The sequence below is a fragment of the Leopardus geoffroyi genome, chromosome A1 (assembly GCF_018350155.1).
Source record: "Leopardus geoffroyi isolate Oge1 chromosome A1, O.geoffroyi_Oge1_pat1.0, whole genome shotgun sequence".
NCBI lineage: Eukaryota > Metazoa > Chordata > Mammalia > Carnivora > Felidae > Leopardus > Leopardus geoffroyi.
In genome coordinates this window covers 187,716,567-187,729,847 of record NC_059326.1, presented here as the reverse complement: position 1 = coordinate 187,729,847, position 13,281 = coordinate 187,716,567, and the positions used below count along the sequence as shown (strand labels likewise).

Sequence of the window (13,281 nt, the reverse complement as noted above, 5' to 3'; positions counted from 1 at the left end):
GCTGATAATTAGACTTTCTCTACAAAGAATGTATGTCCCCACACATTTTATATAAAATTCAGGATGTTTTAAGACTCCCCTGGAAACCCACCCTTGGATTCCAGCTTGCAAACCATTTTGTGCTTCATTCATCTTACAAGCTTCTGTGAAGCCCATGCCTTCCAAGTTGATTTCCCTACTGAGCCCAAAGCAAATGTAGAATCTGTCCATTTGTAAACAAGTGCTTAGCACATTCTCCCCTCCAGTCCAGCCAGCCGCAGCTCAGCAGGGCTGTGGAGAGATGTGCCACCAGGTCCTTTGCACATGCTATGCAGGTTATCCCCTGCACAAGGTGTCCCCAGCTGATGGCCAAGCCTTTTCCTAATTCACACAAAAGTGGGACATGGGCCAGCAGCAGATTATGCAACGTGTAATTGTGCACCAAAATATAAGATGCAGCAGGGGACTTTCCACCTCAGGGCTTGCTCTCCCTTTGTGGGCTCAGTAGACAGTATTAATTAGCGGCTGGAAAGAAGGCTAGCCCAATATAAACTTAAAGAAAACTCAGGCAAGACTGAGCTCCTTGAATTACGACTCTTGGGGCGCCTGGGTGGCGCAGTCGGTTAAGCGTCTGACTTCAGCCAGGTCACGATCTCGCGGTCCGTGAGTTCGAGCCCCGCGTCAGGCTCTGGGCTGATGGCTCAGAGCCTGGAGCCTGTTTCCGATTCTGTGTCTCCCTCTCTCTCTGCCCCTCCCCCGTTCATACTCTGTCTCTCTCTGTCCCAAAAATAAATAAACGTTGAAAAAAAAAAATTGAATTACGACTCTTGTGGAAAGTAACTGGATTCATTGGAATTCTCAGTTGCAGGTAATGGAAACCAATTCGCTGACTTGAGCAGAAAAGGAATTTATTGAAAGCATGTCAGGTGGGTCACAGAAATGTCAGCAAAGCTACAGCCCAGGCACAAGATAAAGGGCAGTGACAAGGGAGATCAGGTGTCCGTCACAACAGCAGTCTGTGTGATGACACAGCCCCAGTCTGGCATAGATACCAGGCTTATGCTGCTGCCATAGGGATGATGGAGTGAAAGATGTCACCACTCCAGCTAAAATGGATTCTCTAGGGCCTTGTTTCACTGCATATGCACATATAATTGGTGAACCTGGGTCACGTGTTTAACCCTCCCAGCTGCAAGGTACACTGGAAAAGTGAATGACTGACATTTCCCAGTCTGTAGAGGGTGTGCTCTCTGCCTCCCACCAAGACCCTGAAGGGGGAGAGGTCCCCTCCAAGTAATTGAAGGCAGCTCTCTGAAATCAACAGACATTCTGCAGAAACAGAAACCAGCCAGAGCTAGCTTCAGTAAAAAGGACTCTTAGAGGCTACAGTGTGTTTCATGGCACCAAGGGCAGGAGGGAAGCCAGACTTCTGGAATGGCCTGGAACCAGGTACTTGAAAATCAGCAGAACTCTTTCCCCAGATCTCATCTCTGCATCTCTGTGCTGCTCCTTCATTTTCTCTCTCTGCATTTCGACATTTTTCAGTTTAGGAGGCAAAATCTTGTGGTAAAAAAAATGGGGTCTTTGGAACTCTCAGGGTCCCTCCCAGGAAGGAGAGCTAGGCACAAGAGGCAGCTCGCAATCCCCTTACACCTTCATTCTGGCCACTCAGGATGGGTCTCTGTTGTTCTACATGGTTTTCACCCACTGTGGAGATCGCTTTAGGGAGCCTGAGCATCCCTCCTTACGTCTCTCTGAGGCTGCAGTTAGAGGACTTCCTCATACTACTGGTGGAGGGTCTGGGGTCTCAGAAGTTCAGTGACTTCAGATTCTGACTGTCCCATGAATGAGTTGGTACATGTACAGTGCTTAGGAGAGGCCTCAGCGTTTGGAAGCCTTTCAACAGATATTGGTTATGTCCCTGGGATCTCCTTTCTTCCAAAGTGTATTTCTTTCCTCTTTTTTTCTTTCTCTTTCTTGGCTCCCCCTGTCCCTTCTTCGTTCATTTTTTTCCCCAGAAATATGTACTGAAGGCCTTCTGTGTGCCTGGTACCATTGTAGGTGCTGAGAACTCTCTGGCCAAGGCTTTCATTTCGGTAGAAAGCAAGCAAACAAGATGCTTTCTGATGGTGGTAAGTGCTCGGAAGGAACTAAACGGAAGTGGCAGGGGCTGTTTATGGGGGAGGGCTGCTTTGAAGTGGTGATTAGGGAAGATGCCTCTGGGGTGGTGGTTAGGAACTGAGATAGGAAGGACTAGAGGGAAGAGCGTGGGGAACAACCCTGAGGTGAGAACAAGCTGGAAGGAAGGAAGGAAGGAAAGAAGGAAAGAAAGAAAGAAACAGCATGTGGTTGGAGCATGGCAGGGTAAGTGTGATGGGAGATAAAAGTGGAGGGAAGGCTGAGGCCACATCAGGAAAGGCTCTGTAACAACGTGCTTGATCTAAGTGCAAGGGGTGGGGAAGCCATGGGAGCCATTTCAGTAGGGCCCCGTTGTGATCTGACTTACAGTAAAAGAACATTGTTTTTATCAGAGAACCACAAACTGAGGGACATTCTACAACCAAACAAAAGTAAACAACAAAGACAACCCAACTGGCCTGTAGTCTTCAAAAATGTCAAGGTCACGAAAGACAAAGAAGGACTGAGGAAGAGGTTGCACATTAAAGAGCTGTGGCAGTGGAGCACATTGTGTGGTCCTGGACCAGTATTTTTTCTTTTTTTTTAATGAACTTCTTTGTTGGCTTATTAGCTATAACCGTATGTGTGTTTGTGTATGTGTTTTTCTTCTTTTTTAGTGTTTGCTTTAGAATTTATAGTATACACGTTTAGCTCATTGCACTCCACTTTGAGGTATTATATCACTTGATACTTCATGTATGGTGTAAGAACCTCGGATAGTGTACTTGTGTTTCTTCCCCTTCCAGCCTTTTGTGCTATTACTGTCATACATTTGTACTTCTAATATGTTATAAACCCCATATTACAATGTCATTAGTTTTGTTTAAACAGTCACCTCTTAAAGAGATTTACATCAGAAAACATGCCCTCCCCTGCCCCCTTACCCCCCCACCCCTCCTCCAGTGTTATTCACTCCTTTGTGAGTTCCAGATGACCATCTGGGGTCTCTTCTCTTCTGCTGGCAGAACTTCTTCAACATAATTCTTGAAGTGTGGATCTGCTGGTAATGAATCCCTTCAGCTTTTGTACGTCTGAAAAAGTCTTTATTGTAGGATTCTAGGTTGACAGCTTTTTTTTCCTCTTTCTTTCAATACGTTAAAGATGAAATTCCACTGCTTCTCATCTTGCATGTTTTTCAATGAGGAGAAATCTGCTATTATTCTTATCCTTGCTCTGTGCCTAATGGCTTTTTCTTTCAATAGCTACTTCTCCCTGCCCCCAACCACCCCCATGTCACTGATATTGAACAATTAGATTATGGTGTTTTCTTCATATTTCTCCTGTTTGGGGTTTTCTAGCTTCTCATGTCTCTGGGTTTATCGTTTTTAACAAGTTTGGAAAGTTTTCATCCATTTTTTTCAAATAGTCTTTTCTTTCTGTGACCCCCCCCCCCTTCTTTGGAGCTCCAATTACATGTATTTTAGGTCTCTGAAGCTGTCTCATAGTCCACTGATGCTCTTTTCATTTTTCCCAGCTTTTTACTTTGTGCATTTCCATTTCGTATGATTTCTATTACTGTGTCTTCTGTTTTACTAATATTTTTTCCAGAATTTTTAATCTCTCCCCCTTTTTTGGACACATGATTTTATATCTTTCCAAAATCATTAGTATTAACTCTTCGTTAGAACAAACCATATGGAAGTGTGGAGAATTCGTTTTATTTTTTTTTTATGTTTGTTTATTTTTGAAAGAGAGAGAACGAGTCAGGGAGGAGCAAAGAGAGAGGGAGACACAGGATCCCAAGCAGGCTCCAGGCTCAGAGCTGTCAGCACAGAGCCCGATACAGGGCTCAAACACACAAACCTCAAGATCATGACTGGAGCCAAAGTTGGACGCTTAAGTGACTGAGCCACCCAGGCGCCTGGAAGGGTGGAGAATTATAATGAAGATTTTTTAAAAGTGTCTTTTTGAAACTGCCAGAAATTATCATGATAAAATTTGCCATATAAATAATATTCAAGGGGCGCCTGGGTGGCTCAGTCAGTTAAGTGTCCAGCTTTGGCTCAGGTCATGATCTCACAGTTTGTTCTTTGAGCCCCGAATTGGGCTCTGTGCTGACAGCTCAGAGCCTGGAGCCTGCTTCGGATTCTGTGTCTCCCTCTCTCTCTCTCTCTGCCCTTCCCCAACTTGTGCGCGCATGTGCGTGCACTCTCTTTAAATAAATAAATAAATAAATAAATAAATAAATAATATTAGAAAATATCATTTTTATTTCTCTTTAACAACAAAGCAGAAACAATGTGCCCATAAGCATGATTTTGCCTAAACTATTCCTCAAAATTGGAATAAAAAATATCCTTCTTTTAAAGATTTCAGGAGGAAAAATAGTTCTAAGAGCCCTTTTGGATGATCATTATGTTTTAATTTTAGCACACAGTTTCTTAGATCTTTAACAGCTTCATCTGGTGTTAATTGAGGTCCATTTCTAAGAGCAATACCTGAACTGTTTTATCTAATAATTTGTATCAAAATATTTCATTACTGCTTTATTATTACATAACTAATCCTAAGAAGAAGCACTTTTATATAACAGGGAAATATCTCTGAATGCCAGTATTCCTTGATTCTAGTTTGGATCCTATTATTAAATAGTTATGAAACTTTGAGGGAATCCATTAGCCTCTTTTGACTTCTTTGCACTCGTTTAAGACAATGAATTTTAAAAATATGTCTTGATTACTTTTTTTAGAAAGGGAAGGACTGTGGAGAAAGAATAGAGGAAAAAAGAAATATCTACAGACAAATATGATTATCCAGAAGAAGTATTCATTTTTTCTAATCTGCTCCTAATCCCATCCAGTATAATTTTCATATATAGTTTTTAAATCTAGAAGTTCGATTTGAGTCTTAAAAATACATTCTCTGACTCAACTTAACTCTGAATATATAGACCATAGTTATAGTAGCTGTCTTCATCTTTGTTAATTCTAATGTATTTGTCCATTCTGCACGAGTTTCAACTGATTGTTCTTTCTCCTCTGTATGAGTCGCATTTTCCTGCTTGTTTGCATGCCTGGTAATTTGTTATTGGATGCCAGATATTGTGAGTTTTAACTTTTTGGGTGCTGGATAGTTTTCTTTTCCTATAGGAAATGTCTTGAGCTTGGCTCTGGGATGCAGTTACTTGGAAATAGTTTAATCCTCTCAGAGCTTTTAAGAGTTGTTAGGACCAGGGCAGCATCTAGTCTAGTGCTAATTATAGGTCTCTACTAAGGTAAGACCCTTCTTTTTATTTTACCAATGCCCCATGAATTATGATGTTTCCCAGCCTGATTGGTGGGGCGGGCAGGCACTAGTTACGCTGATGCCGAATGAATGACAGCTATTGTTCAATTGACTCCTTTCTGGTAGTTCTTCCCCCAGCCTTGAATAGCTTTCTCACTTGCCTGCCACGATCAGTACTCTCCTGAACAGTCAAGCGGGATGCTGTGTAGAGCTCTGGGGCTCGCTCTGTGTACCTCTTTCTCTCTGGTGTCTCTTGTGACCTCTAGCCACTATGGACTTAAAGCACTCTCAGATCTGTTTTCTCAGCTGGAGGTGAGAAGTTTGCTGGGTTGTTCCTTCCCATGTCATGGCCTGGAAAGTTTAGAAAGGGAGTGAGCTGGGGCAACTGTGGGACTTCCCTCAACTGTTTCCCATCTCTAAGGTATCACTGACTTTCATCACGTCATGCCCAGGGTCTTGAAAACCTTTGTTTCATATATTTTGTTTGGTTTTTCAGTTGTTTCATGTGGGAGAGTAAATCTAGTTCCAGTTACTCCATTGTGGCCAGAAGTAGATGTTCTTCTGTTGGTTTGGCATTATTTAAAATAAAAAGTTAAAAAAAAAATGTAGTTGCTGTATGTGTGGAAAGAATAGAAGCAGGAGACATATGGTTGAGGGAGAAAGAATGGTCATTTGGAATTGGCTGGTGACAGTGAAATTGGAGAAAAGCAGTTGCCTTGGCAATTTGTTTCATAAGTAGAATTTACATGACTGGCTGGTGGATTAGATGGGCAGGAATGGGTGTGAGTTTCGGTGGGAGAGGAAACAAAGGAATTAGGATGGTCTTCTCATCTCTCCTTCTTGACCTGTTGCCTCCTGGGGTTTAAACCAACCTCTTGATTTAAGCCAGCAATATAGTATTTCAAGAATATAGTTCCGAGGGGTGCCTGGGTGGCTCAGTCAGTTAAGCATCTGACTCTTGATTTCAGCTCAGGTCATGATCTCATAGTTTGTGAGTTTGAGCCCCCTATTGGGCTCTGCACTGACAGTATGGAGCCTGCTTGGGATTCTCTCTCTTTCCTTTCTCTCTTTCCTCCACCCCCCTCTCAAAATAAATAAGCTTAAAAAAAAAAAAAAAAGAAAGGAAATAGTTCCTAAAGCCAAATGGCATCATCCAGGTAGTATTTCCTCATTGGAAAGCTGGATGTTCACGAAGCCTTGATAAGCTTGTTGGCCACTTTGTACTTCATTCACTCAAATGCATAACATGGTCAATGAATACAGAATAAAATCATTGGTACTTGGGGAAAATATTTGTTCTAAAGTTGTATAGACTTCTCAAGTTTCTGCTTTTCAAAGGTTACAATTAGATTGGTTAAAACCTCTTCCCTATTACCTGCAGTTTCCAGAGCCAATATTCTTTTTTTTTAAATTTATTTGTATTTTATTTTATTTTAATTTTAATTTTTTTATATATAACTTATTGTCAAATTGGTTTTCATACAATACCCAGTGCTCATCCCAACAGGTGCCCCCCTCAATGCCCATCACCCACTTTCCCCTCCCTCCCACCCCCCACCAACCAAGCCAATATTCTTTTGCAAAAGGACACATATGGCATCTGTTGAAAAAGGCTTTGCCCTGGGTCATTATTAAAGTTGTACTAGATGAGTCAATAACAGGTCTTTTCTTCTCATCACCTTTTATTTATTTTTCATTTTTTAAAGATTTTTAAAATTATTTTTAAGTAATCTCTACAGTCAATGTGGGGCTTGAACTTATAACCCCAAGATCAAGACTCCCATGCTCCACCAGCTGAGCCAGCCAGGTGCCCCCTCATCACCTTTTTTTTAATCTTTGTATTTTTTTTAAACTTAGAAAAAAAGGTTTATTTTTGAGAGAGACAGAGACAGAACATGAGCAGGGGAGGGGCAGTGAGAGAGGGAGACACAGAATCCAAAGCAGGCTCCAGGCTCTGAGCTGTCAGCACATCTTTTAAAGGATAAATCTAGTTTGGTCAAAAAAGGTATCCTAAAGAGGACAATGGTACCCTGGTCCTTAGTCAATGATGTTGGACCAGACATTTGACCCCAAAGTAGCCAATTGATAGGTTTGTAGCAGTTTGTAATGGAGCCTGGTGTGAAAAGATGGGGAAAGCCAATGGAGTTTCTCTTTACTGAGAGTTTTGATGTAAGAAATATATGAGAGGAACCCAGACTGGTCCTGATGTAGCAGATGTAAGTTACCCTTTTTAGTGCATACTGAGTCACTTGAGATAGCTTATTTGACATGCCTGTTCGCAGAGCTCAGCCCTGGAATTGCAGATTCCATGGCTCTGGGTTGGGACTTGGGAACTGTATGGTATTTTAAACCACCCCCTGGGAGATTCTGATGTGTTTGTCTGGTCCAGGACCACGTTTTTGTTCCTTTAAAAACTAATTTGTTTCCCATAGCTTTATTTCTTAACTTAAAAAACCATTTTCAAACTTAAAGGAAAGTTGCAAGAATAGTTGTAAGAAATTCTGTGTACCTTTCACCAGATTGACTGGCTGTAAACATTTTACCACATTTGCCTCTCTCTCTCTCACCCTTTCCACATATAAGATGCACAAAAAGTTTTTTTTTTCCCTGAACTGAAAGTAGTTTGTATACATCAAGCCCCTTTATTCCTAGAACCTTCAGAATGTGTTTCCTAAGAAGAAGGCTATTCTCTTAAACAACCATGGTAGAGTGCCCTGATTCAGGAGCTCTCACACTGATAAAGTACTCTTCTTTCCTCTTGAGTCGTTCTTCCAATCTCATCAGTATTCTTGAATAGTGTCTTCTTTATCCAGCCCAGGAGCCCAACCAGGGTCATGAATTCCACTTAATTGTCATGTCTCTTTAATGTCCCAGGGATCAAATTTTGCAAAACACTGCTGTGAGAAGTGTTGGTAGGGGGAGGAGAGAGAGTGAAATTCCCTTAAAAGAGCTGAGTCACAGCAATGGCAGGGTAGAGACCTGAGGGCGAGGACCACCTCCTGCTCTGCTATTTTTGCAGCCTCCTTGGATCCAGGGCCAGTGTCTGTGGAAGGCTCCAGCTCCTCCTGCTGCTCCCACTGCAGGTCATGACCAGCCTTATTAATTCCCTTGCACTTTCTCCCCCACCTCCACGTTAAAGGCAAACAAGTGAGTCTCCATTATGTGCAACTGAGAGTGGGGAAGGAGAAGAGAAAATGAAAGGAAGAGAGTAGGAGAGAGAAGTAGAAAAAGAGAGTAAGTCAAGCTGCCCTGCCTGTAGACCCACAAAATGCTAGATGACCTTGGGCAAGTTACAAAATATTTTCAAGCATCAGAACCAACATTGGAATAAAACCAGCTCTTAACTTTCTAGGTCTTGAGGGTGAGAGAATGATTATAAGAATTTTGGGAGCTATTATTGTCCAAGGAAGGGATGGGAGAAGTCTGTAGAAAAGGTTCTGTAACTTACGAATGTCCCACCTTGTCACAACAAGATATCCACCTTCACGTGGATTTTGCATTACTGTTTTATTTTGTTTTGTTTTTAGAGGGAGTGAAAGAAGGAACTCAGTGCACATGACTTTGATGGGGCTAAAAAAAAAAAAAAAAATCCCTAGTCAGAAATCTGATACAAAAGCAAAGTCGTTGTTTTCAAATCCAAACTTGGTTCCAACTCATTGGCCTGACTATTGCTTCTGCACATGGTGGAGCATCTCCCAGGGCCATGTGCCCAGAGGCGATCCTTCTGAGTGTACAAACTGGAGCTGCAAGGGTAAGGTCTTTACTAGGTCATGCTGGTGCATGAAAAATGCCCAGAGACTGATGCCTGTATGCAAAGTCCTAGCACCTTCCAGCATGACCTGGTCCCACTGTGGCCTCCTTTCTTCTCATTCCTCACTGCCCCATCTCCATCCCCCCAAATCGTGCCTCTTTGCCTCCTCCACATCTGCTGACCATTATGTTTGCTGTCTACTCTGGAATATTCTTTTCTCACTCTTTGTCCTCTTAAATCCTTCTGTTTCTCTTCTCAGCTTTGAAGTCCTTTCCTAAGGCTTCACCAACACGCAAGTTTGGAGAAGGTGCCCCTACTTGAAATCTCAATCTCCCGTGAATTCTCCTGTCCCAGCACGATTGTGATTGTTAACCTGCCTGGAGTCCACAGTAGATTTTAAGGACTATAAGATCAAGCACTGGGTTTTCGTTTTTTTTCCCCCTTTTTAAAAATTTTGTTTCAATTCCAGTTAGTTAACATACAGTGTTATGCTAGTTTCAGGTGTACAGTATAGTGATTCAACAATTCCATACATCACCCGGAATCACTGTATTTTCTTAACTGTTACCTTTCTGGCTCATGGCATAGCACTTGATGCACAGTAAGTGCTCGATAAATATTTATGGGATGAATTAAAGAGAAGCTTGCTCAGATCTCCTGATGGTTTGGAAGTTAAAACAGAAGGAGTGGATTGTGTTTGGCAACATTATATTCACATGTACCCCCACTGTTCCCTCCACCTAGTATGGAAAACTCAGATTTATTGCATTAACTAGAAATCTGGAGTTTGTCTTCAGCTTCCTCCTCACTTTCCCCAGCAAAACATCCAAACCTTAGCTAGTCCACATCCTGGGCTCTCTCAGGCTTCATCTTCCCTTTTCCATTCACACTGCCACTGCCCTCATCACGCTTTGTTAGATCAAGAAATTCCATTGCTCCTCAACTTTCAGAATCAGTATATTTTGGAAGCTCCTCCTCACAGCATTTGAAGTCTTACCCTGATGGGTCCACTGGTCTCATGGGATGAGGGTACCAACACTGGGCTCTTGGCCATTCTTCAGGCTCTTGGTGCTGCATTCTCTTAATGCATACTGCTTCCTCAGCAAGGAGGTCTCCCCTCTCATTCCAACTGAACCTGCCAACCTATCTTGCAAGTCTTAGCTTAGATTTCTCTTCTAAGCTTCCTAAGAGTGAGAATAATCCTTCCTCTCCATATCTGTTTTGTTCCTGAATTCAGATAGCAAGTTTGGATAGGAAGGGGTATGGATTACCATAAACTATGAGGTTCCTGATTTTGGAAGAACGAGTAGCTAGAGTTCAAATAGAGAAAGATACCTGTCATAGCGGTGGCCTGTGCTCATTGCCATTTGCTAAGAAGCAGGGCTGGGCACTTCACCTGCCTTATCTCCTTCATTCTTCACCACAGCAGTTTGGAGTGAGGCTGGGGAGCAGGCTCTTTATCCTCATTTCACAGATAAAGAAACAGTGGTTCAGGGAGGTGACCTGATTTCCCCACAGTTTCCCAGTGGTAGATGCTTGGCACACCTCAAGTCTACCCCACTTCCCTCCAATGTGTGAGCTGGTAACTACCATGCCCTAGTAAGGAAGGAGCCAGCCCCAGGCCTCTCCACATGGCTAGCCCATAGTCATTGCACAGTCAATGATCCACAGTCTTTGAAATGAGGGAGTTCTCTCTAATTAGTATTGACAGAATATGATCTTTCATTATCTTCCATCATTAATATTGATAGCAATATGGTACATAGATGTGGCCCTTTTGTTTATTTAAATAGAAGTTCTGCATGTGAGTAATAGAAAAATTAAACAGTACAAGAGTATATAGAATGGAAATGAGGCTTTGTTCCCTCTCATTCAGGCCGCCTTGTCTAATCCCCAGAGCCAACCTCTGGTAACAGTTTCTTGTTTATCCTTCTGGAAATATTCCATGTATAAATCAGCATATGTGAATATAGATTTCTTTAAAAGAAACACAAGTGGGAGTCTACTATGCACTGCTCTGCATCTTGATTTTTTCATTTAGAAATGGGTTCTCGAGAATGTTCTATTCTGCACGTACAGATCTGTATTCACTTTAAGGGCACCTAGGACTCTAGAGAATGAATGTGCTCATGATCAAGTTAATGAACCCTGTGGTGATGGACATTTATCTTGTTTTCCCTATTGCACTATTATAAACAGTGCTGTAAAGAATACCCTGTCACACCCTTCTTACCTTATGGTGAGTGATCTATATCTCCTCACCTATAAATATGTACCATTATGGGGTAACTCTGGGCAATTGTTCCCCTTTTAAAAATAGGAGACCAAGGCACAGAGGTTTTATTTATTTTTTTATATTTTATTTAAAAAAAAATTAATGTTTGTTTATTTTTGAGAGAGACAGAGTGCAAGTGGGAGAGGGGCAGAGAGAGAGGGAGACACAGAATCCAAAGCAGGCTCCAGGCTCTGAGCTGTCAGCACAGAGCCTGATGTGGGGCTTGAACCCACAAACTGTGAGATCATGACCTGAGCTGAAGTCAGCCGCTTAACTGACTGAGCCACCCAGGTGCCCCAAGGGCACAAAGGTTTTAAAAGATCTTCTCCAATGAAGGAAGGGAGGAGGTCAGAAGCCTCTAGGTTTCAGAACAGGGTCAGATAAGGTTATTAACATGGAATGATTATGGTTACCCCCTCCCCCCCCCATTTGTAAAAAATCACAAATGAATATAACAAAAAAAGTTCAGATATTTCCCCACAGGGACCACCTGATTGCTTTTGTTCAAGCATCTATTGTTTTTAAAGCATTCCTTGTTTGGAATGCTTTTTCTGAGACCCTAATTAGGGGCTTAGCTTGCCTCCAGCACTGGCTAGAGTGAGGGATGATGCAGCAGGAGAACAGTGGGTCCTAGGCACTGGGATCAACCAGGGCCAGGGCTCAGGGTGGAACTGAGCCTAAATTCACAGCCCTTGGCCAGCTGCTTACTCTACAGATGAACAAACTGAGACTCAGATGTCATGTGGCTGTCAGAAAATAATTGATACTGTGTTAACACAGGCCTCCCAACTCCTGGGCTGGTGGCATTTCTAAGTATGTGAAACCCTAGGCAACCACCCATATAGAAGTGTAGCCCTAATGCTTTATTTTTATTTCACAAGAGCAAACAGCATCAAGAGCCTCATGAGCCTGCTCTAGGTCGATGACATGTTAAATGTTGGCTGCCCTCTGCCCTGAAAGGATGCATTACCCAAGAGGGATGTATGATTTACGTTGTCCTGTTGGGAGATGTGGAGAGCGACAGTCACTCGGTCCCCCGGGGCCTGGTGTGTGCTGACACTGCCCGTCACTCAGGCACTCTGATGGCCTGGAGGATGACCATCTGTTGCCTCTCAGATAACATTTCGAGGCTGGCTATGGTATTATCTCTCTCATGCCTGTTGACGTGGCTTTAAGAGTTCCCAGCCTCTGTACCGATCAAGGTAAGATCTGAGCTGGCAATGCTTCCTGTTGAAAGAACCTTACAAGTCAAAGCTTGCCAGAGATCATGCATGGCAGCTTGAGTGGCTGCTGTGAGTCCTTGGGGACAAAGAGCCTCCTGGGAGCTCTTTGGACTTTATGAGCACATGACCCACCTATTTATTTTTTTTCATTGTGGCCCATGTGCAGACAGCGTGATATGGTACTTAAGGGTAAGCCCAAAACTGAAAAATATCTGGATTCAAATGGTACCTGCATCGCACTCTGGTGTGTGACCTTCAGGGAGTTACTTCTCAGCCTGGAGCAGGCTCGTGATTCTCTGGACATTGTGTGCTCATGTGAAAATAAAGCTAAAGATTTCGTATTGTAGTGATTTATTAGTGACTTTCTAGGATTTCACTAAGTGCTAGTGAATCCCAAATGCATTCAAGAGGCCACTGACCTGAATGGAAATCTTAGTTGAAGCTTAGTAGGTAAAAGCATGGTTCTAGAACGAGGGTGACTGTATTTGTTTTTTTTTTTTTTAAAAATTTTTTTTTCAACGTTTATTTATTTTTGGGACAGAGAGAGAGCATGAACGGGGGAGGGGCAGAGAGAGAGGGAGACACAGAATTGGAAACAGGCTCTAGGCTCTGAGCCATCGCCCAGAGCCCAACGCGGGGCTCGAACTCAC

The 13,281-nt window shown here is 42.7% G+C and overlaps 1 long non-coding RNA gene across 1 annotated transcript; it reads left to right on the top strand.

Moving 5' to 3' along the window:
- Positions 1 to 1,070: 1,070 nt before the first annotated feature.
- LOC123604661 lies at positions 1,071 to 2,661 on the top strand. Its single transcript, XR_006715439.1, has 3 exons — positions 1,071 to 1,428; positions 2,041 to 2,111; positions 2,511 to 2,661. It is a non-coding gene; the product is annotated as an uncharacterized LOC123604661 (long non-coding RNA).
- Positions 2,662 to 13,281: the final 10,620 nt, after the last annotated feature.